At 37.3% G+C, this 15,020-nt stretch overlaps 1 pseudogene; it reads right to left on the bottom strand.

Annotated features, from left to right (window-relative positions):
* Positions 1–1,816: 1,816 nt before the first annotated feature.
* LOC117370809 (inter-alpha-trypsin inhibitor heavy chain H3-like) lies at positions 1,817–14,295 on the bottom strand (annotated as a pseudogene).
* Between the last annotated feature and the right edge of the window lie 725 nt (positions 14,296–15,020).

The raw sequence follows: 15,020 nt of genomic DNA, 5'->3' as shown, positions 1-15,020 counted from the left end.
CTGTAAATTGAGTAGCACAATAGACTGGTGGTAAAAATAATAGACTATTTGGAAAAAAAATGTTATTTTTAAAAACAGTACCTAATGCTTTGTTATTATGGGCCTGAGAATTTTTTACAAATATCATAGTTTTAAAAAAGCAAGAGGAAACAAAAACCTAGTTCTGAGCCTAAGCAGCTGGCAGTGATGTCTACAGATTATTTGGTTAATTGTGATTATTTATGTCACAAAAGTTTGATTTCATAAAGCTTTTTTGCCTAGAGAGATGGTGATAAATACACAATGTAAATAAAAGTTAATAGGAGATCATCCTGTTGTTTGGTCAGGGTGTCAATAATAAACATGGCAATGTGGCATCCCATTTGCCTGGAATATCAGAACAAAAGGGGGAAAACGTACTTATTTGCACATCTATATAATATACTATTACAGTTTGTAGTTATTTATTTATATGTCTGTCATTTATCTGTGTTTTTAAAATGTCTGTTGAGTACTGCACTCTGGTCAACTCTGTTGTTTTTAAAGTGCATTAGAAATAAAGTTGGATTGGATTGGACTATTTTGTAAGGTTTTTATGTAATTTAAACCAATACAAAATTTACTAAATGGTATAACAGAAATTATACCATTTAGTAACATTTGCTGAGTACTAAGAATATCATGTTTAAAGTGATATTGTCTTTCAGATTAGCTGTAGACGTCTTTTACTGTTTGTGTTTTATTTATATTTTTGGATATATTTGTGAAATGCCAAAACCTGCATTAAATCATCTTTCAGTCTAATCTTGTGTTTTTGAAATTAGTTTGTATATTTTTGTATGTTGAAATAGTTTGTTTGTTTTCATCTTTCATCTTTCTGATATCCAACTCTCTGTAGTGATAAACACAGACACCATTGATCACTCCTCGCACCAAAGGATCAGATGTGATGGTGATTAACAGCACCGTGACAAGAGGACACAAGACCTTCGTCATCAAGTAAAAACAAACAACCAAAACACAAGAGATAAAATGCTGAAAATATGTACAATGTCTTATCGTAGATGTGAATTGTTTCCGTGTGGGAGGGGAGAGTTGAGGAGGGCACAGGAACTCCAGAATATCCTCCCTGTGCCTTTGACCTGGGCCTGACTTCAGAGCTAAGCCTTATTTCAAGAGAAGGTCAACACCAGGTTCAACTTTTCACCTCAGCAGCCCCAAAGAACACACTAAGTACCAAGGATTACAGCGCGGCCCGCTGCAATATGGAGCGGACTTCCACAGCATATCGCTACATGCCTGCAGAGCTCTCTTCAAATGCTCACTCCACTCGGACCTTTTGATTGTCAAAGCCCACAACTGAACCAGATTTCTACAAAGTATAACTAAGTATAACAGAATTATGGATAATATTAGGAAACCATTGCAAAGGTTTGATATGGATTTAAGTGTTCCACTTTTCATTTAGGCAGAGTAAATGAAAGAGTTCAAACAAAATTATGAAACTTACTAAAAAGTAAGTTAAATGTATTATTAAATCTAGATCTAAATGTTTTGTTTTTTTAACTACACTACCATTGTAGTCTGTTGTTATATTATCAGTAGATTTGACCAAAAACATCAAAAGTAAATAATACATTCTGCAAAGTTCTAAACTACTGCTGGGTTCCAGATCGCAATATTCAATAAGTTAATAATATTTAATACAGATGGGAAATTAATCAATCTACAAACTACAATAAGAAGCCTGAAAGAATGTGTTTTCCCTCATGCTGCTGTGGTTGCAGAGCTCACCTGCAGGTGTGGTTGCACGGTTGTGAGGCCATGTCAGCAGCGCTCAGGTGTAACCGTAGAGACAGAGGGACAGACAGCCCGGCGACCGGCTGGCGTCAGCAGCCACACGCCTGTCACCACACACCACACGCAGAGGAGCCGCATACCGCAGCAGAGCCCACACCACAAAGACACAATGAGCGCTCAGTCCCTGCATCACGCACCAGCGGCAACAGCAATGTCAAATATTCACACGGGCACGAGGGCGGGAGAGAGAGCACTGACCTGAGAGGTGAGGTGAGGCAAAGGAAAGGGTTAAAATGGACACAAGAACAACTTACCGTGGATGGATTTCTTTTAGGGGTTTAGAAGTTTGTCAAGTTGTGAAGGGAGGACACTGATGTGGAATAGTTGTTGTCAAACTCATGTACGATTAGTAGTCTGCAGGACAGTTTCTGAAATAAATCAAAATGAACAAAATACATTAAACTGCTAAGACTCCCAGGTATATTTAAGTATAGTATCATGAGCACATATATCATTCTAAACACATAATTATTAGATTTATTTTACTCTGACATGATGCAATGGAATTCAGGTAAGGTATTGTTTTACAGCTTGAATGTAAAATTAAAATGTAAACCTTAAAACTATAAAATAAAGGAGAAAACTTGAATTTCTTTAAGTTATGCATTATTCTTTCCATAAACAATTTACACTTGTATAGGCCTACTTTATCATTTCACACTGGCACTCATTGTTTACAGCACTCTTCTGCCCTCTAGGGGAGATCAGGAGCACAACTTCTCACCAAAAACAAACTTCTTTTTTTCCTGTCAGTGACCTGATGTTGCTGACCCTGAAGGAACGTTTGTAATGTACAGCACAGATATTAATGCTAGTCATGTGCGAAGAAGTCATTTGAGCACTGTGTGTAAAGCAGGCCTGAATGAAGCACAGCGGGTCCTCTTTAACTACAGCCAACACCCAGAGCCGTGCACATCTGCGCTTAATCAGAGAGCTTAGCCAAACACACACGGATAAACCAGCACAGACACACACAGGCAAACACTTCTCCAGCGATCCCCCTCACGAACACTGCACGAACTGTTGAACTTCCGACATGACTGGGGTCAGCACACTTACCCTCACCATTACAGTCTGCGTAATCGAGCCAGAGGAGTGAAGGAGTCCCTAAAAACACAGGCATAATAGTGCATAAATATCAGCATAATGTACTAGAATTTTAAAAGAAAAAGCATTATAAACAAATACCAACAAAGCTTTCAAAATATTATATGAACCTGAATATATTAACAGTGTTATTATGATTTATTTGGTCAGATGGTGAGTGTTAATCAACAAGAGATGTGTGTATGTAATTATACTTCATTGTGGCTACAGACTTCCATCGTGTCCTGTATTCACTAATAATGCCACAGCTTTTTCAGAGCATTTTTATGACATTAACGGTCAAACTCACTGTATAAAATATGTTAATAATCTAATAATCTATCCATAATTGTAAGAGTTTATTAAGGTAATGCAACATAAAGTCTGAATTACATCATAACACAGTTCTATACAACTACTTTACTACGACTGTAATAAAAAAATATAAATAAATAAATAAAATGTATAGAAAAAAATATACTTATAGTACTGATGTGACGTAATTACAAGGCGTGGTCTATTTTATGTGCAGGACAACTTCAACACCACTTTTCAACTATTACCTTCGTTTTTGGTACTTGTTTTTGGTTATATCTTATAACTTGGGCCTCCACTAAGGTCTAGACAATACACTTAGAATTTTGCATGTAAAAAAAGTTTAATAAGAGTAAAAAGATGATTTGCGCATGCACTTCCACCTTTGTCCCATTTGTAATAATAATAGACTTTTAAGATGCTATGAAAACCTGTTGGGGTTTTTTTGTACACAGCTGATAAACATAAATTTAATCATGATTTCAGGCCGTGCAGAACATCGCGCTGGATGGAGTTTACAGCTTTATTCAAGTTTAGGAAGCTTAGTTCTTTGGAGTTCAGTTGTTCGTGGGATGAAAAACTAACCACAGACTATGTCAAATGATGAAACCATATTTTATTTGTTATTTAGCCTTTATGCTTAAATAAAACGAGTAAATCAGTCTAACAGCGTTTATGGCATGGTTGAGACACGTGCACAGCGGTAGGCCTAATGTGCAAACTAACTCTAATTTGAAGCTTTAGTCGAAAATCGTCCAGGTCTTTCATTCAGTCAGTCATCACACCTGTGAAGACACGTGCTCTGTGAACTTGAAAGGCTTCATCATGGATCAATGGGCTGGTTTCAATCAGCTCAGGGTGAGGAGGAGGAGGAGGAGGAGGAGGAGGGCGGGTCAAAGCGGTTTTCTACATCGTAAGGCTGCCCCCTGCTGGATATCATTGTTCCGCACTAATCTCACCATTTTCAGCCATTTACCAAACAAAAAATGCATGTCCATGATAATAAAACATGAAGTGATATAAGGATAGTCCACGAAACGTACATTTATGTTTTATAACTACTTTATTATGTTCAAAATACAAAAATAGAGCTTAATGAAATTGCATTGTTTAGAAAAAATACAACAAACTTAACATTCTTTTGTCCTTTTCATACACTGTAGTCTATAGTGCTCTGTGTAATATATATTTCATTCCTAAAGTTATATCTTCTCTTTAAAAGAAGAACAAGTTTCCTTTGGTACATAACCTACAGTAATTAATATGCCTACCAGGGTTATAAGAACAACAGGAAAATGCCGCTTGACACAACAAAGTCAAAAACCTGCCTTCAAAGTCCACACTCTGCTTCAGTTTTTATTAAGTTAAGTTTTTATAGATAGAGGATTGACTATAGACATGTTAGTGGAAGTTGATCTTATTGGCAATGAGCTCCACTGAAACAACTGGGTCTCAATTTGATTTAAATGAACTGATTGCAGCAGATTAGCCCCATAAACCCTCAGAATCCACTTTACAAAAAAATGTATTCCAAGAATTATTTTTTTTGTTAGTACCAGCTTTGATACAGAAGTTTTCGAGCAGCCTTCTGGAGAGGTGCTTAATGACGCCCAGACCAAAAATGATGATTGTACATTATTAATTCCACAAATTCTGTACATATTCCCGATCTACTCCCAGGAATTCTCAAAGAGACCTGGCACAATGTAATCAGAGGCTGCTCCATCTATGAGCCCCGTGCCATTGTTCCCTACAAACCAGCACCCAATACTTTTTCCAGATAATCACGTCCAGGCTGAAGTCCTTCTGCGAGTGTCTGCAAGTCACAAAAACAACTATAAGCACAGTTAAATTAAAGGAGGTAGAAAAAAGTTCTACAATCACCTGGTGACGTTGAGTTCTCGTCCTTTCACAAACATGATGCTATTCTGCTAGATCCGGGTTTGCCAGTTCAAAACTTACCCCATGATAAAACTGACCTGGATAGGAAAAAAAGACCCATAACTCAGACTCAAGAAGCTTCATATAAAGTAACTCAACATCAAAAACAACATCAGCTACATTGACAGCAGCTGGTTTTGATTGGTTGACACAAATATATGCGTATAATTTAGAACCATGACATATTGTATTGTCTAAAACAGTAAGACACTATCATTTTCATACATTTACTTTCAAAAACGACAGGAAAAATTGAACTCAAAAGGTCCTGTCTTATGCAAAATTGACTTCTGTGAACTTTAATCCATGTTTATAATACTGTTACCTTTTCAAAAACATCACACGTTTCCATAATCCATTGTTAGACTGTCTACATTACCAAAGCTCAAAATGCTCTGTTCCACCTTGTGATGTCATCTGTAGTAGTTTTAAAGTTAACAGCTATTTGGAGCCTAAATTGAGCTACTATTTACTGCAATACACTAGAATAACCATAGATGATTGCCGTTTCTAAATATATTTTTGTTTTACCTATTGTTCAGTTGAGTTTGCCAAAGAAAATCTACAATATCTGCTGCTGCACCAAGCAAAGATGTCGTGGATGAAGTTTAAAAACACAGTGAAGCACTTCCTCGATGACAGTATTTTTCAGTTTAAGAAGAAGAACGCAGCCTAAATATGCATGATTTGTGTGGTAAATATGTGTGAATGAAACAAAACACAACTCCAGGTATGTTTTTTGATGAGGAAATCATTAACATTTGCTTAATATAGGCCCTTTAAAGAAAACAATGCACAACTTTCTGGTGGCAGCACTTCACCTGCATGGCATGAAAATATAAACAATATTTTGGTATAAAGCAACAGAATAACGCCAAAATATAGGCTTTTATTTTATTATTTTTGTCTAAAACGTGGGGCTTTAATTGACCTATTTAATTTTAATTTTGAGGTTTCTTGAGTGCATTTGATGTCTTACCCAGCAGACCATGAACTGAAGGCGACAGGTGATGACTGTCCAGGTTGTAGAAGCCCAAGTATTCCTGCTGGTCATGGCGTCTTTTCCAGATCTTTGTGTGTTTAATGACCATAAACTTGACTGCGTGCTTTATCGTCACCGTGAGGCTGCAATTTTTGGTCAGTTTGATTTCTAAACTGGAGAAACAACATCATTTTCACATTAGAACAGAAATGAAATTGATGTGAAAATACTGTATGTGTGAAGTTTGGGTTTCTCACTTGGGCCGTTTGACTCTGGTTGTATTGGACCAGAGTAGATGAACACGCTCCCCCGTCTTGGGTCACGGCGATGCTCTGAGTGCTCACCTCAAGCTTTATCCCCCAGTGAACTATGGGTAATGCCAAATCGACCAAAGTACGTTTTCATATTAGCTTCATCTCCAGCACGTTTTTTCCTATGATCTCTCCATTGACAACGAATCCTGAAAATGACAAGTACATTACTACAAAGTGTAATATTTGTATAATGAGGTTGAAACCAACAGACAAAGTAACAATTATGCAAACTAAAAAATGATAAACCAATAAAATAATTGTCTTAGGGTCCTGCAATTCATTTGACACTATAGATGATTCATATATAGGGAATACAGGAGTTTTTTGTAAGGCTTAATACTGAAATTGTGTAATATTGTGAATTCCTGCCTCTTAAATACAAATCAACCTGATAAATGAAATGCTGTCTGTCTGTAACCAACTTGAGGCCCATGTCGCTAGAATAGGATAAATGTCTGTGTATAAATAGTTGATCTGATTATTTACCTGATTTAGGATCCCTCACTAGGTTGAAAATCGTTCCTGGTTTATCGTTGATGTTAAAGCACAGAGCGTCATCTCGTTCAGGCAGCTCGATCATGAAGTGTGGGTCTCCATCCACTGCAGAACAACCGTAGCAAAATAAATATTATGCAGTGTCTTATGCAGTGCAGTGTCAATATACGTAAAGGGCCCATATTATGCTATTTTTTTAAAATCTATGTTATAATGTTGTTTCCCCATTTAAAAAAAAATGAACAAATTAATGAAAAATGTTTCATTCATAGATTTTTAACACACAAAACCCTGCATATTTAGCTGAAAACACTCTGTTCCAACTTGTGATGTCATAAGGTAATACAGGAAGTGCTCCACGGTGTTTTTAAACTCCATACACCTTCACTACAATCATTTGGATAATTTCAGCCAATTCCTACCAAATAAAAGGTAAAGATAGTGGTTAACTTGTTAAACTACTTCTACATTGCATCACAAGGTGGAACTGAGCGTTTTGACCTTTAGAGATGTAGACAGACTAATAATAAAGGGTTACTCCAAAATGTGTGAATGAAACAAAACACAAATCTGGGTATGTTTGTGATGAGGTAACATTATAACTTGACCTTTAAACTTGTTAAACCACACAATTCAAACAGTTTCCAAAACTATGCTGTAAGTAATACACAACTTTATACTCAAAATGTATTACCATCTACTCGTGAACTCCAGCTTCTGCCTCCACCTCCTCCACCTCCTCCACCTCCTCTACCTCCTCCGCTTCTGCCTTTGAGAGCAGGATAGGCAGGAATGGTGCCTACATTTGGGGTTTGTGCACCAGTCGCACCACGGGCCCTTTCAGCTTTTTGTCTCTGATCTTTAAAACAATCAAAAGACAAGATTTCAGCTTAATTAATTATTTGGTATTTAACTTATCATAGCAAATCATCTATGCTTTAGTTTTGTGCATAATCAGTTTAGTTTTATTACATGAACATAAGGAGGCAATCCGATACATACAATGCTATAGTAGAATACCTTCAGTCAGTTTATCTGCCACGAGTTTGTCATTTCCATCTTCAGTTTCGGGTTTGGTGACGAGCATCGAGGTGAGAGGAGTGACAAAGCTGTATTTCAGAGACATGTCCAGGGCCTTTGCCTTATTCTTCTCCTTCTCATCGCCGATGTCACTAGCAGCAAAACATTTCAAAAAGAATGTATATGCATAAGGGTTTTAGTATAAATTAAGATTTTAAAGAAACTCTTTTCCAAAGCTGTTGGATGGTGAGATAGGGCCCAGAGGCGCTCAGTGAAGTTCCCAAAGATGTATTCCTCATTTGGGTAGATGACGTTCCAATCCTCAACATTAGCCTGACCTTGGACCTGAAAGTCAATATTGGGCTGAAAAAAGAAAAAAAAAATCAGAAACATAATTAAAATAAAATGTGCATTTGTGATCTAGAAATATATTTGATAGCAATAATGAACTCGTCCTGACATCAAATAATACAACTTTATTTTTCGCGGTGATTACAATCAAATCTTTAAACAGATGTTAAACGTATGCAGCCTTATGCTACATTTGATTTTTAAATTGTTTAAACTTAAAAAAAAAATAAATGTCTTACCCCCTGGGCAAACACCTCCACCAACAAATTATCGATACTGTCGTCAGGTAGTTTTCCAGCCACTACAATCTCGGAACCGGCAAACAAGTGTCGGAAGTCATTTGAGTCATTACTGCATTGTCAGAATATCTCAGGCCCACGTTTAACAGCAGTGGCTTGGAAATCTCTTCATAAAAACCCTGAAACACATTTAAAATTTACTTGTACAGAACTTGTTTATTTTTAATTTGCGCTGTGTCTCTGTGTAGAGTACCTGAACTTGAAGAACGGCATCTGAGCCCTCAAAGATCCTTCGTGCCACTCCTAAATTCTCCTTGCCATTACATCCAGGAAAGAGTAATCCACGTCATTCCCAAAACCAAGACAAAATAATGACATGTTCCCAGCGATGGCAGCCTGAATATTTTTCTGAATCACAGGGATGCTCCTCACTCCTAGTTAAAAACACATAACCCAAAACATTATGCAAATTTCATACACAGATTATAAAATGTCACATACAAACTCACCATGGCTTGGATTTCCATCAGTGAGTAAAATGATCATATCGGTACTTCTCTCTGGTACAGCGTTGTTCTTATGGCTTTCCTTCAACATCGTCACAGCCTCCTGCAGAGCGCTATGAATGTCGGTGGCTAAAGAGTAGAGACATTGGACTGAAATACTATGTTTTTGGCAGCTATAATAAAAAATCAAGGCTACAGTGCTGTCTATCTTATCCAAAAAGAACATGTTTTTAGATTCGAGCTTAGAGATTTCACTTACAGCCGTCTTTCGATATGCTTCTTACAAAACTTTGGGCATCAGTGATATTCTTCTCTGTTGCTTTGGTAAGATATTTTTTCCATTTTTCAATTCTATGATCAATATTATCAAAGCAAAGTGGTCTTCTTGGTGGAGGTCACTCAAAATGGCCGAGAGTGCTTGCCTGGTCTGATACAATAAACAAAATACAGTATTTATTTATTTTTTATAAAGAGAGATTACATTTGTTTACACAGAATTAACAATTTTACCTGCATCATCTTTAATCCACCCATTGACCCGCTTCTGTCAATGACAAACACCACATTGACCGGGACTCTGGGGAGGTCAGGAGGGGCAAAAAAATGCACAAAATATCCATTGACAATCTGTAAAGAAGCCAACATTAAACATAAACACTATTATTCTGATAATTTTGTATTATTTAAAGGTGCACTTCCTTGTCTCAATGGAGATGTTGTTGCTTTGTCTGAAATGTTTCACAGTATGGCATTAAACGTATCTATATCCATAAAGACAAGCAGGTGACACCATCAGGCTAAGTTACAGAGCAGATCTATGGAGAGGTTTTTTCAAGGTATTTGTTGGCTATACAAACAGCTGTAATTGGGGGGAAAATGCAAGATTAAGCAGTTTAATGCCATATAGGGAAACATTACCATGGAAACAAGCAAGTCTCCACCAGGGAAGTTAAATAGCACTTCCTTAAATACCATTATAGAAAAAATGTAAGGCTGCCGAAAGTGTGTTGTACATCCGTTGTAGTATATAGTGTATATTTCAAAAGAATCATGAACGGTTGTCAATAGAAGTAGTTTCTTTTCTACAATAATGTAAAAATATAGCATGGAAAATACAAGAATGAACATTATGAATAGTAGTGTTTTGCCTAAATGTTTTGTTAAAAATGGATAGAAGAGTAACACCAATTTAATGAACTAATGCAGTTTAAGATTCTTGCTCAAGGACACAACAGTACATACTGGTGAGAGCTGGGATCAAACCCTCTTAAACGTGAAAAGTGTTATTTTAGAACAATTTGTATAGCACATAATATGTTTCTACTGTATGGATTTACAGGTAATTAAAAAGTGCACAATTAATTACATAAAAAAAACATAAAATGAACACTAATAACCAAGAAATCAAACAATAGTAGCTGCATCAATATCACATGCTGACAATAATGTGCAATAACCATGTCTTACCTGAACGTCCCCAAAAACCTTTTCTCGTTTAACGTCATATTTGATAATGAAATCTCCATCAATTATCGATCCCTCACATTCTGGACAACCCCTTTGCTGTTCCATTGTTGGCGAGAAAGAAATATGTGCCTGCAAAAATAAATCATCCTTAGATTTATGCTTGGCTAACTGAACGGTTTACTGACATTACCTTTTTGTCAGTGACAGTTTTCTCCACCAGAAGGAGCAGGTCATTGGACAGGAAGGTTGATTCTGTCTCAACAAAAGTAAGGCCCTGTGGCTCAAAGATGTTTGCCACGATCTGTGCCAGCATGAAACACAACAGCTTAATGAAGAATGTCGTTTCAATATTTATGAAAAAGCCTGAATCACTTCACCTTAAACTCCTGGACGACTTGCTTTGGTTTTACCCGTGCCAGGATCTCATATTTGCCGAGTTTTCTTTGGAGAAGTTCCTCATAGGTTAATGTAAACACAACATAACTGGAAGCTGCAATGTTGACAGATACTGCAAATTTCTCCATGTTTCTCCCAGATGCCCTGCGAAAGGTTCAAAAGCGTTATTGCGATGGTGCACTGCAAGAGATCAAGAACAAATCATGCAAATGGGATAAACTTCAAAGAAAAGTAAAACTAGATACACTGGTGACACAATCGTAATTCAATAATCTGGTAACAAACTTTTATACACACTCATGCACCAGTTTTTAGTGTTTTATAAGGACTTGTATACTTGTTTTTTGTTTGTTTTTCTGCTTGTATTGTATTTTAAACAGTGCTCTCATTGGTTCCCACTGTATAAATAAAGATAAAGAAAGACATCCAGTATAAACACTTACTTGACTAAGCCAGCAGTCTGTCCGGAAGAGACAGCTTTATCGTACTGTTTCTTGGCTTTTTCCTTCTCTTTCACTTCTCCTACATACACTTGACCATCTATTTCCCTGTGGAGTCAAATATCAAAGTAAAAACAAATACAGGTTGCACACAGACATGACATGTATACTGTGGAACATGTCAGAACAGATCTGAAGTGTATGGGCGAATTTTACTGTTCAAGTCAGATTGCAGAAGTATTGACCTGGTTTATGGTTAATATCTTTGTAATTACTGGGTCTATGCACATGAAACAAAAACTGGCACAAAGTTCAATATCTTCTCTGTCACTGTAAATAAGTAAAAGTGAATTAAATTGTTCACAAGATCTTCTGAAAGTGGGACCAGCATTATTCAACTCTAAAGGCGTAATTGTTGTGATTTGAAAGGATTTAAAGCCATGACCCAGTCCCTAACCAGTACAAGTTCTTTCAGAAACAGTGTATCTCCCTTAGAGTTTATACAGAAACCTACCCTGCAAGATTATGACATTATTACATTCAACAGCGTGACCGCACTTCATTTAATAATCTGGTATATACCGTAATCTGATTAACATGGAATGAGAAATGTGTACAGTATTTTTCCTCACAGTAAGTTCAGTTATAGCCTAAACTTTTAATTTTAAGTTAAATACATACATATAAAAACTAAATATATAGAGACATGGTTTGAATTGTCCTTTACATTGTATCCTAACTAGAGCAACAGGGGCAAAACTGACATGCTGAAGTTGGTGATGAACGCAGTCTTGGGGAGCTCCACCTCAAAGAAGATTTCCTGTGAGCTGTTGGCCTTGTTCAGGGCCTTGGACGTCATGACGGTGTGAGCGAAACGTGAGGTGACCGTGCAGTCCACCGTCACGCTGTACACCTCCACTTTCTGGAGAAAAGATAAAAAATACATTTAAAAAAAAACCACACAAAATATAGTGATGCGTTAAAGCACTATGCAACTTTTTCGGTGGATGACTCACTAACTGCTTGTTTCTTTAGTCATACTACTTCTTTGCCTGGTATTGTCTACATTATAGACAACATTAAACTTATTTAACTCCATGGAAAAAAGCAAGAGACTCTGGGTCAAGTTACAGGTCAGATCAGTTTTTCTAGCTATTTTGAATCAACATTAATACTCAAAATTCAATAAATGCAAGATGAACATGTTTAATGCAATACTGTGAAACATCCCAGGCAAAGCAAAAACATCGCCATGGAGTCAATCAGGTGACAGACTCCTCACCAGAAAAGTTACATAGTGCACCTTTAATCCAGATACAAGTATTCAGATAGAAAGCACTGTAACATTAGTTGTAGTCAGTTAGGAAATGAAGAACAGCAGATGCCAAGCGCCATGTGGAAGCAATAGAATAAAGTTTGGAAGAGGCTAAACACAAACAATCAGCCACTGTGACTCAAAAACTAGCCCAGAATTCTCATGTACACAATTGTCATGAAGTTTTGTTTTGTATTTTGTTTTTGTTTTTTGTATTCAGTAGTAGTTTAGTAGTTTCTTACACCCATAGATCCAGAGCTTCTGTCCTGTAAAAAATAAAAAATACATGTGTCACTTTTTTTATATTCATAGGAAATTGTAGAAACCATCAGGCAATGCAAATCACGCTGATAAATCTCAGTCTTAGTTTGGTGGTAAATGGAACTTTTGTAGCGTTCTGATCTAAAGAAACACACTGAATTTCTTCTGGTTCTTTATTTTCTGAACACAAGGCTGTCGGCTGTAACCCACGCCAAAACAAGAGCTAAAACAACAGCAGTCTCAACTCAATAGAGCCAGTCTCCAAAACAGACCAGGACATGACCAATAGAACCTTCAAATCAACTTGTCGGCATTGTGCCAGGTGTCACTTACAAAAGCAGTTTTATGAACATTAACAACAACATAAACAGTAACAAGAACAACAAAAGGTGTCAACTCTGATCTAAACACAAAATATCAGATCATTACATTATAATGAGCAGCCTTATGTAAATATGAAAACTTAAAAGTGTTATTCTTGTCGGGACAAAAGAAAAATCAAATATGAGTTCTGTGACATTAGATTGATTTGTGTAGAAGTTTGTGATTCAGCAGTGATTCACTACCTAGGATCACAGCGAGTCACTAGCGCTTCTTAGTCCAAAGTAGACTGCTGAATTTTATATTGATTACTGATCTATAAAATATGTATTATTTATAAGTAGTACTTTATCGTGCAGCCTAGGAGAAGGATGAGGGGTTGGAAAAAAAAAAAAGAAAAGCAATAAGGGACACTGACATTAAAAACAAAAATAAATAAATAAATAAAAAATGTTAAGCACCACTGCCTCAGTCACTTCTCTCCCTTTGAGATTCTGGATGGCAGACACTGGGGCAAAGGCTTACATAGCTATGGAGAATTTGCAGATGTACTTTTACCCATCATAAATGATTTGGAAGGTGTTCATAACTGTACTGCTAAGTGCCCATATCTTTACAAGCTTAAATGTAAAGGATAACATTTCATGGTGCATATTTTACATGATCCCAGGTCCCAATTGTTCATCACTCTATAGGTTCAAGGAAACAAAAAAGTGCATACAACCAGTTTCTAAACATACATGTGATACCACATGTGATTCAAAGTTTCGCATTAAGCTCTTGTGTCGTACCTGATCTGGAACATCTCTTTTGGAGACAACCACAGCTCCGTGGAGCCGAGCTGGGAGCCAGAGGCTGAGACAGATGAGCCATAACTGTGCCACTATCCACATCGCATCCACTGAAAACAACTGCCCCAACAGCCTCGTGTGGCGTGGGATAAAACGCGAAGGGAATTTAAAGCATGTGGGTCCCAAATCGTGCATAAACTCCACCCCAGCTGCTACTCGAGTCTGATACAACGCCCCCTTGTCCTGCGCACCCACGCGTGAGAAAAAACGCCTGTTCCAGTAAATCTCGTGCGTAAATACGTGCATACGACCAGTGAGGACGTGTCCAAAAAGAGAGGGACAAACGTGCAAAAACACAATTAACCCAAACTAACTAGGCCTTGGGAGGCAGTTTCATGTGATTCATGAAATGATAAAGTTTGTTGAAAGCCTGGACAAAATGACACTAAGCAATAATAATGCACTGGATTTAGACAGCGCCTTTCAAGACACTCAAAACGATTTACAGTGCATCATTTATTCACTCCGCCCTTTTCCCCAGCTGCCCTGGGGTAGACTGGCAAAATCAAGGCTGCCAAAAATCAAGGCTGCCAATCTGGGCCCTCCCACAATCACCAAGGCTCACGCACTTTCATACTAGGCAAAGTCAAGGTGGGTGAAGTTTTTTGAAGTGGAGTGATGCCCAACAAGTTCCCACTAGAGCCACTGCTCCCTAATTATGGCACCTGATATTCACAGTGGTCTCTCAACCAAGCACTAACCAGGCCCAGGGCCTCGTTTAGCTTCAGAGACCAGACAAGACTGGGCACTGCCAAAAAGGCATGGCCACAAAAGAAGGCAGAAAGGTCTAGCAGTGCAATTCAGCACTTTTGCTTTATGACATAAGAGTTTTAAGTAATAGATTGTGTCATATAGCCATCTAACATACACAATAAATAAAT

Source organism: Periophthalmus magnuspinnatus, chromosome 5 (genome assembly GCF_009829125.3).
Source record: "Periophthalmus magnuspinnatus isolate fPerMag1 chromosome 5, fPerMag1.2.pri, whole genome shotgun sequence".
Lineage (NCBI taxonomy): Eukaryota > Metazoa > Chordata > Actinopteri > Gobiiformes > Gobiidae > Periophthalmus > Periophthalmus magnuspinnatus.
Note: the sequence above shows the minus strand (reverse complement) of the source record. Positions and strands in the feature narration are given on the sequence as shown.